The sequence below is a fragment of the Lagenorhynchus albirostris genome, chromosome 19 (assembly GCF_949774975.1).
Source record: "Lagenorhynchus albirostris chromosome 19, mLagAlb1.1, whole genome shotgun sequence".
In the NCBI taxonomy this organism is placed as follows: Eukaryota; Metazoa; Chordata; class Mammalia; order Artiodactyla; family Delphinidae; genus Lagenorhynchus; species Lagenorhynchus albirostris.
In genome coordinates this window covers 44,240,064-44,253,030 of record NC_083113.1, presented here as the reverse complement: position 1 = coordinate 44,253,030, position 12,967 = coordinate 44,240,064, and the positions used below count along the sequence as shown (strand labels likewise).

The 12,967-nt window shown below is 38.4% G+C and overlaps 1 pseudogene; it reads left to right on the top strand.

Annotated features, from left to right (window-relative positions):
• Positions 1 to 11,934: 11,934 nt before the first annotated feature.
• LOC132509879 (large ribosomal subunit protein uL30-like) lies at positions 11,935 to 12,676 on the top strand (annotated as a pseudogene).
• Positions 12,677 to 12,967: the final 291 nt, after the last annotated feature.

Here is a 12,967-nt window from a genome sequence, read left to right as displayed (position 1 = left end):
CTGGGAGAGACCATGGCAAAGATGCGTACGGTTTGCAAAACTTGCAAACTCTTACAAGATATGCTAGGTAGTCAGTTAAGGCTACTGTCTCTTTTCACGTTGATTTTTTTACACTTCCTCTCACATCAGGTGGCACTCAAGTGGCCACCGGCATTTTGTGGATCTGGTTACATTTAGTTTGGCTTTAGAGAAGTATACTTATTTGAGGTTCACAGTCATGTCCATGAACACCTAAGTCATTGCTAGCCAACTCAACATAGAAAACTTCCAGAAACACCCTGCTCCCAGAAGAGTAGCTAATGTTCCTGGCACAGAGACACATACAACTACACCAAGAATGACTGGATGATGACCTACTACAGTCTTGTATGAGGCAGAACCTACTGTATTAAGGGTGTTACAGACATGATTTCATTTAACTTTTACAACAATAGACATTTGCTGTTTCTTTCACTGTTGTTTCCCCAATGACTAGAACAGTGCCTGGTACATAGTAGCTGTGTAATAAATATCTGGGAAATGGATAAATAACCCATAGAATAATGGGCAAGAACATTAAAATAAGATTCACAAAGAAAAAATATAATGGACCAAGAAATGCTAATAATCAATGAAGTAGAAAGTAAGATAATATTTTCTATTAACACATAGACAAAGTTTTGTTTCATTTTTTTAGATTTTATTATTTTTTATTTTTTTTAAAGTCTTTATTGAATTTGTTACAACATTGCTTCTGTTTTATGTTTTGGTCTTTGGCCACAAGGCATGTGGGATCTTAGCTCCCCAACCAGGGATCGAACCTGCACCCCCTGCATTGGAAGGTGAAGTCTTAACCACTGGACAGCCAGGAAAGTCCCTGTTTGTTTCATTTTTAATGACAAATGCTAGTGTGAAAAAGAAGTTCAGATATGGGTTACATGGGCGTAACCTGGTACAACCTCTCTGTGTAACCATCTGGCCATATTTATTACACTTTTAAAAATATTCATACTCTTTAACCACAAATTTCAGTGTTTGGGAATTAATCCTAAACATCAGAATATTATGTATAAAAGTTAGGTATGAAGATTTAAATCACAATATTATTTAAAAGAGAGAAAAATAATATATAATCTAAATGTCCATTTTGGTGGTTAGACATAATGGTGACATAAAAGTTGGTCCATTCACATGATAAAATGTCATAGAGCTGTTTAAAATCATGCTTTTAAAGTAGCATCTTATGACATAGGAAAATACACTAGTTATATTTGTACAATTTTGTGATGTCTATAAGACTATACCTATGCATTGAAAAAAACTGTAGGAGACTACACACACAGAAATATAAAGAGGGGTTATCTCTGTGTGTTAGTAGGGCTGTATTTTCTCAGTGGTCCTGAAGATGCATGCAAGGAGACGCTCTTTGGTTCTCGTGCTATAGACCCAATCTCTAAGAGAACAAAATCTTGATTCTGGAAAACGTGCATGGGCCAAGAGAATTTACCACTAGCTGGCCTTGAATAATGTCACTAGTGAATTACCCAATTTTGATGGTTCATCCATTTATTTACTCATTCAATAGCTAGTAAACACTTCCCATATGCTTAGGGCTCAAATAGATACTGAGCCTATAGCTGTTAACAAATGAAGAAGATCCCTGCCCTCATGGAACTTACATGCTAATTTAACAACAGACAGTAAACAAGTAGCATTCACATTCTGCTCAAAGATAATGATTCAAAGAAACCAAGGACGATGATGTCATATTCAGTTGGTTGACAGTGCCTTGGAGCACTGTTCATTGGACACATGAAAAATGTAGAGTGACTTAAAAAGTTCCAACTGTCATAATTCAATTTCAAGCTATCTGGGACACCAACACCATTTTCCTAAAATTAAGCTTGACTTTATGAACCAAGAAGTCCTCTCACACTTGGCTCCAATTCATAGGCAGCAAAATTAAACTTCTTTCAAATGCACAAGTTCTTTTCTCTCATCTCCCATTCAGAGAAGTTAGTTCAAAGTGCAGTAGACAGAGTATGCCATGAAATACAATAACATGAAAATCAGATATGCCCAAATCTCCAGAAAAGCACATTTTTTTCTAAGGAGGAACTAAATTGTAAAGGTGAACCAAGTGGTAAGCAGATTCTGAATGGTGATATAAACCATGACACATTTAATGAAATTGCCTCCAATAACCTGGAGAAGAATGACTCACAAAGAAGATTTGCAACATTTCTGTGCAAACTGGATCTAAAGCAAGGACAGTCTATATCTCTCTGGAAAGGGTATATTTTAAAATGTTTTTAAATCTGTTCAAATAATACGAGAAGATGCAACCAGATATTAAGAGAGCTTGGCATTTCTCATCTCTTTCTAAGCAGAACAGTTGAATCGTATGGTTCTTGAATTTCCAACTGTCTCAGTATTGAACTCATGGATACTCACGTGGCTGCCTGACACCTATGTGGTTGTAAAGCTAAACACTGAAGCCAGATGACATGGTTAAATTGTTCTCCCTTCCACTGATGACACCAGAACTTGTCATTCGTTTTACCAAAGTGGCTCAATGTTGCTTCACACTGATTATCTAATAGCACCCATTATGAGGAACATAGCCCCAGCCAGCCACAAAATCATCTTCCACTGTTGATTCCCTGGACAGTTCACAAATGGTTTAGACTGGGAATACAGATGAAATGAACTTGTGTTCACGTATAAGAAGGTTACTAGAGATCCAGGGAAGTACAAAAAGAAAAACAAGCAAAATAAGATATTCAGAAGGTAGGTTCTACAGCTATAAAGATATTCATTCCGAGTGCTCTATGGAAAGTTCAGAGTGAGAGATAATATGAATGTATAACCATCAACATTAAATTGTGCCGCAAAACATAATGCTACTAAGCCATTAAAAAATGTTGCTGATTGGTAAGTAAAGAAAAATGTTCACAACGTATTATTGAAGTGAAAACACAGACTATGACACAACACAGACAGTAGGATTCCAAACAAATACACAATTAGAAAAAATATAAGAAAGGTATACACCAAAATTTTTACAGTGGTCATCTCACAGAAGTCGAAGTGGGGCAATCGTAATTTTCTTATTTTTGTATTATTTTGTAATAAAAAAGACATATTTCTCCTTTATGTGACTTAAATAATTAAGGACCTAATTGGTCATTGGATAAAACCCAAGAACACTCCAGTGGTGTAAGTAGTTGAATAGGTGGGACAGTAGTATTAACACGTGGGATAGTTTTGGCAATGGTCTGTAGATCACCACTGGTCTGTGATGAAGTGTTCACTAGAAAATTAGAAAAGAATGGATAATTTCATGATTTTTTTCATAGAAATAAAATTATTCACCTGAAAGGCTATTATTAAGTCTGAGATTGTTTCCTTCCTACTCTTTTGGGGGGTGGGGTGGGAATTAATGTCCTTTCTTTTATGAAACATGTTGGTGATAGTAAATAGTAACTGTGTCTGCTTAATACCCTTTCATAGCAAAATAAAAGGCTGACAACTCCTGTGTCAGCTTCCAAAGCTTAACACTTTTGCTAGTTCTAATAATTCAAATGTGGGGACTAATTATTTCTAAATGGAGCATTTCTATTTATACACATTTTGTCAGAACAAGATTTACAAACCTATTGTCCTTAGGCAGAGTATACCCTGTAGATGAATTTTGTTTACTTAAAATTGGGAAATTTCTCATAAACATCCCTTTACTGGGCTCACAGTTCCACAGAGCACAAGATGCTGTAGTTGAGGACTCACTGTTTCTTTGGTGGGCTTGGAGTCCCCCAGTTTGCTGCAGAGAGCTTCCTGGCTCACTTTGGCCACTTTTGGTATCTGCCTGGTCCTTGTAGGCATTTGAATCTGCTACCCTTTTAGGAAACACACTAATGGCCTGTTTTCAAGAGAGGACATTAGGGGATTATGGAAGCCACGTTCTGTTTAGTAGGATTGGAGAAAACCTAGCCCCGGTTCTTCTGCATAGCAACATCTTGGATTGTGGTCCAAGAGCTTGGCATCACTGATCAAAATTCTAGCAGTGGCCTTTCAGCTGTAGCCAGTAGCCATGGCCGGAAAGCAAATCAAATACAAAAAATAACCCTCAAACATTCCTTGTATTCCTCCCCCCACCCCTGCCCCCACCATCCCCTGGGGGGACGCCTTATTTAAATATTTTCTTGCCTTGGCTTTCTCCTTCACAATCACTCATACCATAAAAATAAAGCAAGAAACACCAAGAATTTTAAACACCTCAGTCTGTAATGGGATTAGAGCATCTGTAAGGTGTAAAAAATTATTTCATTGTTTCCTATAAACTGGCTCCTTCCTCACCAGAAAGAGCCTCAGTCAAGATGTAGAAAGCAACTTTTTAAACAGCGTGTATTAAATCTGACAAACATCTGGTCAATCAAATTTACAGCAATACACAGGGTCTAATAAAGGTTTATTTCTTCTTGAAGAACAAATTTAAAGATTTTTTTAAAAAGCTTTTATATATAAAAAGAAAACTAGACCTGCATTTTTGGCCCAGACTGATTTCAAATGCTCTGTGCTTTGCCAAGCCCAGCCACTAGGGCTCTGTTTCCTAGAGGCAGCAGCAAAGGAGACATGTGCTCAGGCTTGCAGGCCAACAGCACTCCTGCATCACAAAGGAAAGTACTCAGTGTGGCCCAGGAAGTGCTAAGTTTGAAGCTGACTGCGGTCCTCAGTGGGACAGGGGCCAAGGTGGCAATAGGGAGCCCCAAGCAAGCCAGGATCATCCATCTATCAACACCATTTCTCAGCGTTGCTACCTCCTTGTACATGTGCGTGTTGAGGCTGGGGGATCAGGGAATGGGTTTGGAGCACAGAGTAAGAGAAGGGAGTGGAGAAGGACGGAGGAGCTACCTAAGCCCCTCCCTTTGTTCCCTTCTCTAATTCTCTCAAACCAGCAGCTCTTAGGAACAAGGTCAGGACATGATTTAAGCTACTTAGAAGAAGGCATGGGCAGTGGTGCTGAGAATAAAACTGAGCTCGCCCTTCAAACCATGAGTGATTGGGGTTAAAGAGTAGGACACCCACTCAGACACCATACCTCTCAGTGCCTGCCACACCCTTGTACCATATGCTCACCAATACTCTGCAGTAGCTCCATTAGCCATAGCATAATGGGGATGATATTTTGAAAATATTAAACTATTTAATTTTTTCCCCTTAGGTGGATTCCTCTCACCATCCATTAAATAAATGTATTTCATTGTTTCAGGGGAAGGGTGGATAGGTAAAAGCACCCCTTGATGGAGCTAAGCCTGGGGCACCCAAATCAATTAGCCACAGAGGAGAGTAAGTGTTGCAGATGACAAAGAGAAAGCGAGTAACAGATCAGATACAAGTACCTTGAATTCCCCTTTGGGGTCAAAACTCCAGAGAAAAATCGGGAGTGAAGAGTGATAGAAAACTTCATATAGTGTTACTGCCAAAGCATTGTTTAGAAATGGTTGAAGGAGGTATTTAAAAAGATGGAGTAATACTCTGTAATGGCCTATATGGGAAAAGAATCTTAAAAACAGTGGATATATGTGTATGTATAACTGATTCACTTTACTGTACATCTGAAACTAACACAAAACTGTAAATCAACTCTACTCCAATAAAAAATTGTTTTAAATTTTAATTTATTAATTAATTAAAAAGATGGACTAGAAGGAACTTTTCAACCTCAGCAATTTAGGCCAAATACTTCTTTGTTGTGAAGGTTGTCCTATGCATTATAGAATGTTTAACAGAATTCTCGGCCACTACCTACAATGCCAGGCAGTCCATGCCCGCCTCCCCAGTGGGACAACCAAAAATATCTACAGACATTGCCAGTGTCCTCTATCGAAGGGGCAAAATCACTCCCTGCTGAGAACAATGGGACTTGAGGTAGCACCCTAGCTCTCAGAGCCTGTGCAAGTATCAGGCAATATAGGAGCACCAGATGCCTTGAAAGGAGTGGACAAGTAATTAGTGAGAGAACTGGTAGACCGGAAGATACCACACATGGAGGGGACCAGAGGCAATGGTGAGGCCAAAGCAGACCAACTAGACCCAACTAAACTTCAGTAGGCACAAGCACTGAATGTGAGGAGCCCACCCAGGCCACCCTTGCCGTAGAGGAGACCGAAGTATAGCACACATACCGAGGACCCTCTCCTGTCGGCTGCCATTGAGAAGACATAATTCTTCCCAGTACACAGAGGCTACCAGGACAAAAGAGGTGTATCAGATTAGATGATTCACAAAGAGAGAAACAACCCTCCTGAAAGGATGACTGAATCGTACATTAACCCAGTATGTACCCTAAACAGAATGAATATGACCTAGAGACTGCTGTCAAGGACTGTGGCACGTCAAGAATAAGATGAGACCACTTATAATCAGAATCATAGCAAGTGTCCAGGACCCTATACACTTTGTTCCAGATTTTCTTATGCTCCCATTCAGTTTCTAGGTTTCAGCCCCTGACTGTGGCTAGTAGCTCTACTTTTGACCTTCAACCTTAGGATCTGCTTATCTCTCTCTTCCAGCCTTGGATTTCACTGTTTATCAAAGAATCATGGAAGCCTCTAATGTGGAAACTCCCTAGCACATAATACAGTGTCTGGTGTTCCAGTTGAACCATCCCCTTGACGGTCAAGGAAGAATCCCATTGCTACAGACTTTTCTGGATTCACAGTAGAAGAGCTAATAAGTAAACCTTCTAGAGCTGTACTGCCCAATATTAGCCACTAGCAGCATGTAGCTATTCAAATTTAAATTATTTAAAATTAGATAAAGTTAGAAACTATAGCTCTCCAGTCACTATTATGGACAGAATTATGTCTCCCCAGTTCATATGTTTAAGTTGTAACCCTCAAAATCTGAGAATGTGACTATATTTGGAGATGAGATCTTTAAAGAGGTAATTAAGTTAAAATGAGGTCTTTAGGGTGGGTCTTAATTCCATCTAACTGGTGTCCTTATAAGAAGAGGAAATTAACACACAGAGAGATATACCAGGGATGTGTGTGCACAAAGAAAAGACCATATGAACACACAGCAAAAAGGCAGCTATTTGCAAGCCAAGGAGAGAGGCCTTGGAATGAAATCAACCCTACCAACACCTTGATCTCAGATTTATAGCCTTCAGAACTGAGAGAAAATAAATTTCTGTTGTGTAAGCCACCCAGTCTGTGGTATTTTGTTATAGCAGCCCTAGCAAACTAGTATAGTCACACTAGCCATATCTCAATAGCTGCATGGAACTAGCAAGAAGTTCTACAGGAGAGCACCACTCTACAGCTAATGACAGCTGAAATAAAAAGAAAATAAAACTTGATGTGGCCCACCATTCAACCTCATACACGATAACTCTTGTGATTTATTGGCAGTCGTGTTGTCTAATTAACGTGTCTCTTCTTTTTGCCTCTTACATTCAGTTAGAGCTCAAACAGTCAAGCAGACAACTTGGGACTCTGTAGCTCCTTCCTCCGGCTCGTGACAGTTTTCACTCTATATGTAACAAGAACCCTGTATCTCTGCTTGCGTATCACAGTGGTAATACCCACCATCACACACACATACATACTTTACCTTAAGGCTAAGAAGAGCTAATAATCCTCCCTACCCCCAACACACATATACTCAAACACCCACAGAGTTACAACTGTACTTAATTCCCGAAACCACATAAACCATGTGTACCAGAAGCTACTGGTGCTTTCCCTGGATCCCCTCAGGCCATCCCAGAGGTAATCAGCAGAAAGTTCCCATACACATAGCTTCCTGCTCTCTCTAGCCAAGCTGGTGGGTTCAGGACAGAAGAGAGGCATGAAGTGCTAAGAAACTGATGCTCAGTAATGACCTTCAAATAACAAGAGACAGAAGTTACAGATAAAGAGCTTTCTTGTCCCTCAAGAGTCTCACTATCAAGGATGGTCTATGTAGCCTCTGACGACCCCCAAAAGCATGAAGCTCCAGTTGCCCACAGTACTGACCTACTTTACCACATCCCTCATGGGCTGCCTTCCCTTCCGCCACTCCCGCCCAGCACACCTGGGACCATTTTCTGTTTGGGGTGGGTTAACCCCAACTAAGACATCATGAAAGACTTGGCACGATCTTGACAAACACAAAGGATAGGAACTGAAATTTACACACAAATTTTAAATGTTTTTGACACCTTTAGACTGAAGATCTGAGGGTAGTTTTTTTTTTTTTTTTTTTTTTTTACCATAGACACTGTTGGGTCCCTCTACTCAAGAAAGAAAAACATCTAGAATTGCTTCTACAGTATAATCTACAGGCTGCCTTGACCAAGTGTCTCACCTGGCCCCTTTCAGGATAACCAGAGAAATAGAAATAGGGTAATTTCTCAAGACTAAACTGGACAGATCAGTATCAATGCACAGAAGACTGATTCTTCTGCACGATTAACAGAGAAGGCTGCCGTGGAACAAACTGCTATTTTTCTGACTCTCTACAACAAAATGTTGAAAACCTTGATGAGCACTGAAAGAACCCTTCTCTGGTGATAAATGCAGAGGAGAGAATGCTCAGTAAGGAAATGAGAATAAGAGGTAAATTTGCTGGCACTATCACACAGTTCCATTCATGATTTTGCTACAGCTCAAATTATATTACAACAAAAATGACTATCATTAATTGTGTAATACCCTCCCTCTTACCAAAAAAAAAAGTGTGAGTCTCAGTGGACAGTTTACTTATGTCACATAAATATCTAGTGCCTGACGCATAAGAAAGCCAACAGTTGCTTTTAAGAGATTTGACTCCTGGAAGCTAAGGAGAGTGGGCAAGTACCCAAAGACATCCAAATTCCATATGGTTTCTGCCTCTCTCTGAAAGTTGGCATCCGGTTCCCAATTGTGCTCTTCCCAAGAAGCCCACTCCATGCACAACTCAAAGGAACTTAAGCCTCATTCATGCTAATGAGTCTCTTTATTGGTCCAACAAAATGGAAAGAACTTTGAAAGCTTGATATTTCCAGCTACATTTTGTTTGAAACAGAGAAGCCAAGCATCAGGTAGTAGGAAGCTCAGGGACAAACCTCCATGGCCACCATTTTTGTCCCATGAGAGCAAAACAGGCAGAGGAATTCCAAGAAATAAGACACAAAGCTGCAAGCTCTACGCAAGACTCAATGGAGGCCCTGGACTCTCTCCATAGGTGTCGCTGTGGTCCTCTCCAGGGCTTAGCGGAACATTGCCTATCTTTGAGAGGAAAGGCAGCTAGGAAAGAAGAGTGAATACTTGAAAATTAATGATGTCAGTCTGTCTTCATATATCAAGCTAATTTGAAAGGGCTTTAATTTTCTTAAAGGATAAAAAAAGGTTTCTTTGCTAGATTAAACTTGCAATTGTCATTCATATATTGTTTATAAGGTAGTCATCTCTTCGCTCTGTATTTTTTTGTTTTTGATTTTGTATACTAGTTAGCAGTGAAGACTTGTCTGCGTGTATCAGAAGGAATAAAGAGAGAAACGTCCTTAACTGTCAGTTTTAATAAGAGGAGTCAACATGCCTCTATTCAGGTTAAATATTGTCCTGTCACATTTCAATAGAGTCAACAGATTTTTTTAAAAGAAAAGTCAAAAGCACTGTGTATGCAAAAAACCCTCCCTGTCATAGAATGTCAAAGCCCTTCTTTATCTGGGGGAGGGTCGTGGAGGTAGGACAGAAAAATCTTTTGTAAAATGTGAAAAATTACCTCTCATAATTGGTGCTGACATAAAAAAGGGTTGTTTTATTTTTTTGTTAGAAAAACAAAGAAAATCTCTAATTTAATAATCACCTGCAAAGTGTTATTGTGATGGGAACAAAAAACACACAATCAAAGTCATCTTTTTTAAGTAACTATAGTGTTTTTAGGCAATCACTGAGCTTTACAGCAGCTCATACACATAAACCAACGATGTTCAGAGTGGAGAAAAGCTACTCCAAACTCCTCAAGGAAAGTTTCTGAAATAACCAGGCTACAATAAGAAAATGTAAATGGGGCATTATGTTCAAAATAAAGCCAAACAAGAGTCTTTAACCCAAACCACGTTCCTCTAAGAAGGAATCATTTAGGCGTAAGTTGCAAGAGAAAAGCCATTCTTCATAGGAGGCCTAAAGGGTTAAAGATACACATTTTGGATTGATGCACTAGAGAGAACTGGGCCTACCTTGAGTAGATAACAATTTGTAAAATAAAGTAGCAGAATAAAATCATTTTTCTGTTTCAAATGCCTGTTGATTTGTTAAAAATGTGAACTCTAGCTGGGGTTTTCAGGATTTGATATGTTTTTTATTTGCTGCAAACACTGTAATTTTAGAAATTATTCTAACTCTGAATGAAACTATTTCCATTTAATAACCATCTCTACCAAATAGGTCAGTGTGAGTAATATGTGCAGCTTTCTAGACTAAGAATATTCAGAATAATCTCAAGTTTGATAATATCAGACCAAACGGGATCCACTCTCCTAAAAACAGCAAAGAAGGCTGACTCACAATTTCAACATTTACTTATGGTTTCACTGCGGCCTAGTGTTTCCTTGGAATGGTCTCCTTACCAACCAAGGAAGATCAGAGTTGAAAAAAATCTACATCAAGTCCTTTAAATTAGAAATAAAATAAACACACAAGCAAACATTTTGCCTTTGAGTAGGGTGACCATATTTTCTGATTTGCCCAGGACAATCCCAGGTTACTGTTATCCTGGTGTCCCATTTGTTTTAGCACTTGTTTTAGATTTTGCTCTTATTAATGAAACATCATTAGTCACAACTGCATTAAAAAATAATCCAAGATGGATCTAGTAGATCTGCACTTTGTACTTCCAACTTCTGCCATGGTATTGTTTACTTGTGGATGAAATGTATGTGTAGTAATAGAATTCTCACATTAGCACATGGCTAAATCTGAGAGATGACCACTGTTAGCCCATATCTCTTTCCTAGACACTTTCCAGGGGCAATTCATTCCTCTCTTTCAAGGACAACTTGCAGAGTAATCGCTGATAAAATAAGCACTTAGGAAGATCTAACTCCTCTGGTTTATGATGGTGGTGAGAGAAATATTTGTCACTTCTGCCTTTGCTGGATTCTTAAATGCCATAACCCATGCCTGTAAGATGTACAAAGGTGGTGAGGTCAGCAAGAAAAGTAGAAAATTATAGCAGTCCTGTCATGGATACTATAAGAGTAGTCTGTGTGCTTTTACTATTGGGTTATCTCCTTCAGTGTATGGTGAGAACCTACAATAACATATTTATTTATTTATGTAAATATTTGACAATACTTTTTTATTTTGCAATAAACTCTAGCCATCAGTGAGCTCAAAGCCACAAAAAATACATATTTAAAGGAAACTTAAATTCTGAATTTTTACTGCTTAAAAAGCTGGTGTGAGCTTATAACTTGCATGACATATGTGTTAACATTTACCATCCACCATGGAGAGATCATAGTGATATCACTGACTACAAGAAAAGCAAAAAATGTAAATCTGCTAAAGAAGTATTGTATTCTACTTAAAAAGTTAGTAGTTATTCAAAGAAAACTATACCAAAAAAATTATGATTTAATATGTAAAGCTATAGAAGGTTCAACTGCACACCACTCTATCAACCATGACTTTTCATTTAGATCAAATGACTCTTTTTTTAATTTCACTTATATGAAATTTTAGTTGAAATAGATGCTAAAATTTACATTTTATATAGTCAAAATACATTAACTGAAGTACAAAGATTTTTTGACTAAGCTGAAGTAAAATTAATTTTTTAAAAAGACGTTACCATGACTGTATGATTTTTCTTTCTTTGCTGCTCATCATTATTATTTTTTTTTTATCAATTGGATTTTAGATTTGAAATTTTGAAGAATTACCTTAAAAATCAAGCTATTTGGCCTCTTTTCTGGCTGGAACCATGGAGGGTGCAGAAGAGAAGAAAAAGAAGGTTCCTGCTATGCCCGAAACCCTTAAGGAAAAGCAAAAGGATTTTGCAGAGCTTAAGATCAAGCACCTAAGAAAGAAGTTTGCCCAAAAGATGCTTCGAAAGGCAAGGAGGAAGCTTATCTATGAAAAAGCTAAGCATTGTCACAAGGGATACAGGCAGATGTACAGAATTCAGATTCGAATGGCTAGGATGGCAAGAAAAGCTGGAAACTTCCATGTACCCATGGAACCCAAACTGGCATTTGTCATCAGGATCAGAGGTATCAATGGTGTGAGCCCAAAGGTCTGTAAGGTGTTGCAGTTTCTTCACCTTTGTCAGGTCTTCAATGGCACCTTTGTGAAGCTCAACAAGGTTTCAATTAACATGCTCAGAATTGTGGAGCCATACATTACAGGGGATACCCAAACCTGAAGTCAGTAAATGAGTCTATCTACAAGCGTGGTTATGGCAAAAGCAACGAGAAGCGAATTGCCCTGACAGATGCGTTGATTGTTCGATCTCTTGGTAACTATGGCATCATCCGCATGGAGGATCTGATTCATCAGATCTATGCTATTGAGAAGTGTTTCAAAGAAGCAAACAACTTCTTCTGGCCCTTCAAATTGTCTTCTCCACGAGGTGGAATGAAGAAAAGACCACCTATTTTGTAGAAGGTGGAGATGCTGGCAACAGGGAAAACTAGATCAACAGGCTTATTAGAAGGATGAACTAAGGTATCTGCCATGATTTTGTAATCTGGTCAGTTAATAAACAGTGACTGCCTTTAAATTGAAAAAAAATTGACCTATTTGTTCTACAATGGTATTAATTATGTAAATAAATGAGTCCTCTAAATTTTGGTTGCATTTTGTTCAAAATCACTTTGAAAACCTTAATCAAGTAGTCAACAAATGAATACCAAAAAAATACAGCATGAAGAATTCAGTGAATGACAATTACTGGAAACAAAATTTGTATATAAGAACACATTAAATTTATCCCCAAAAAAGCATGAAGGAAATTT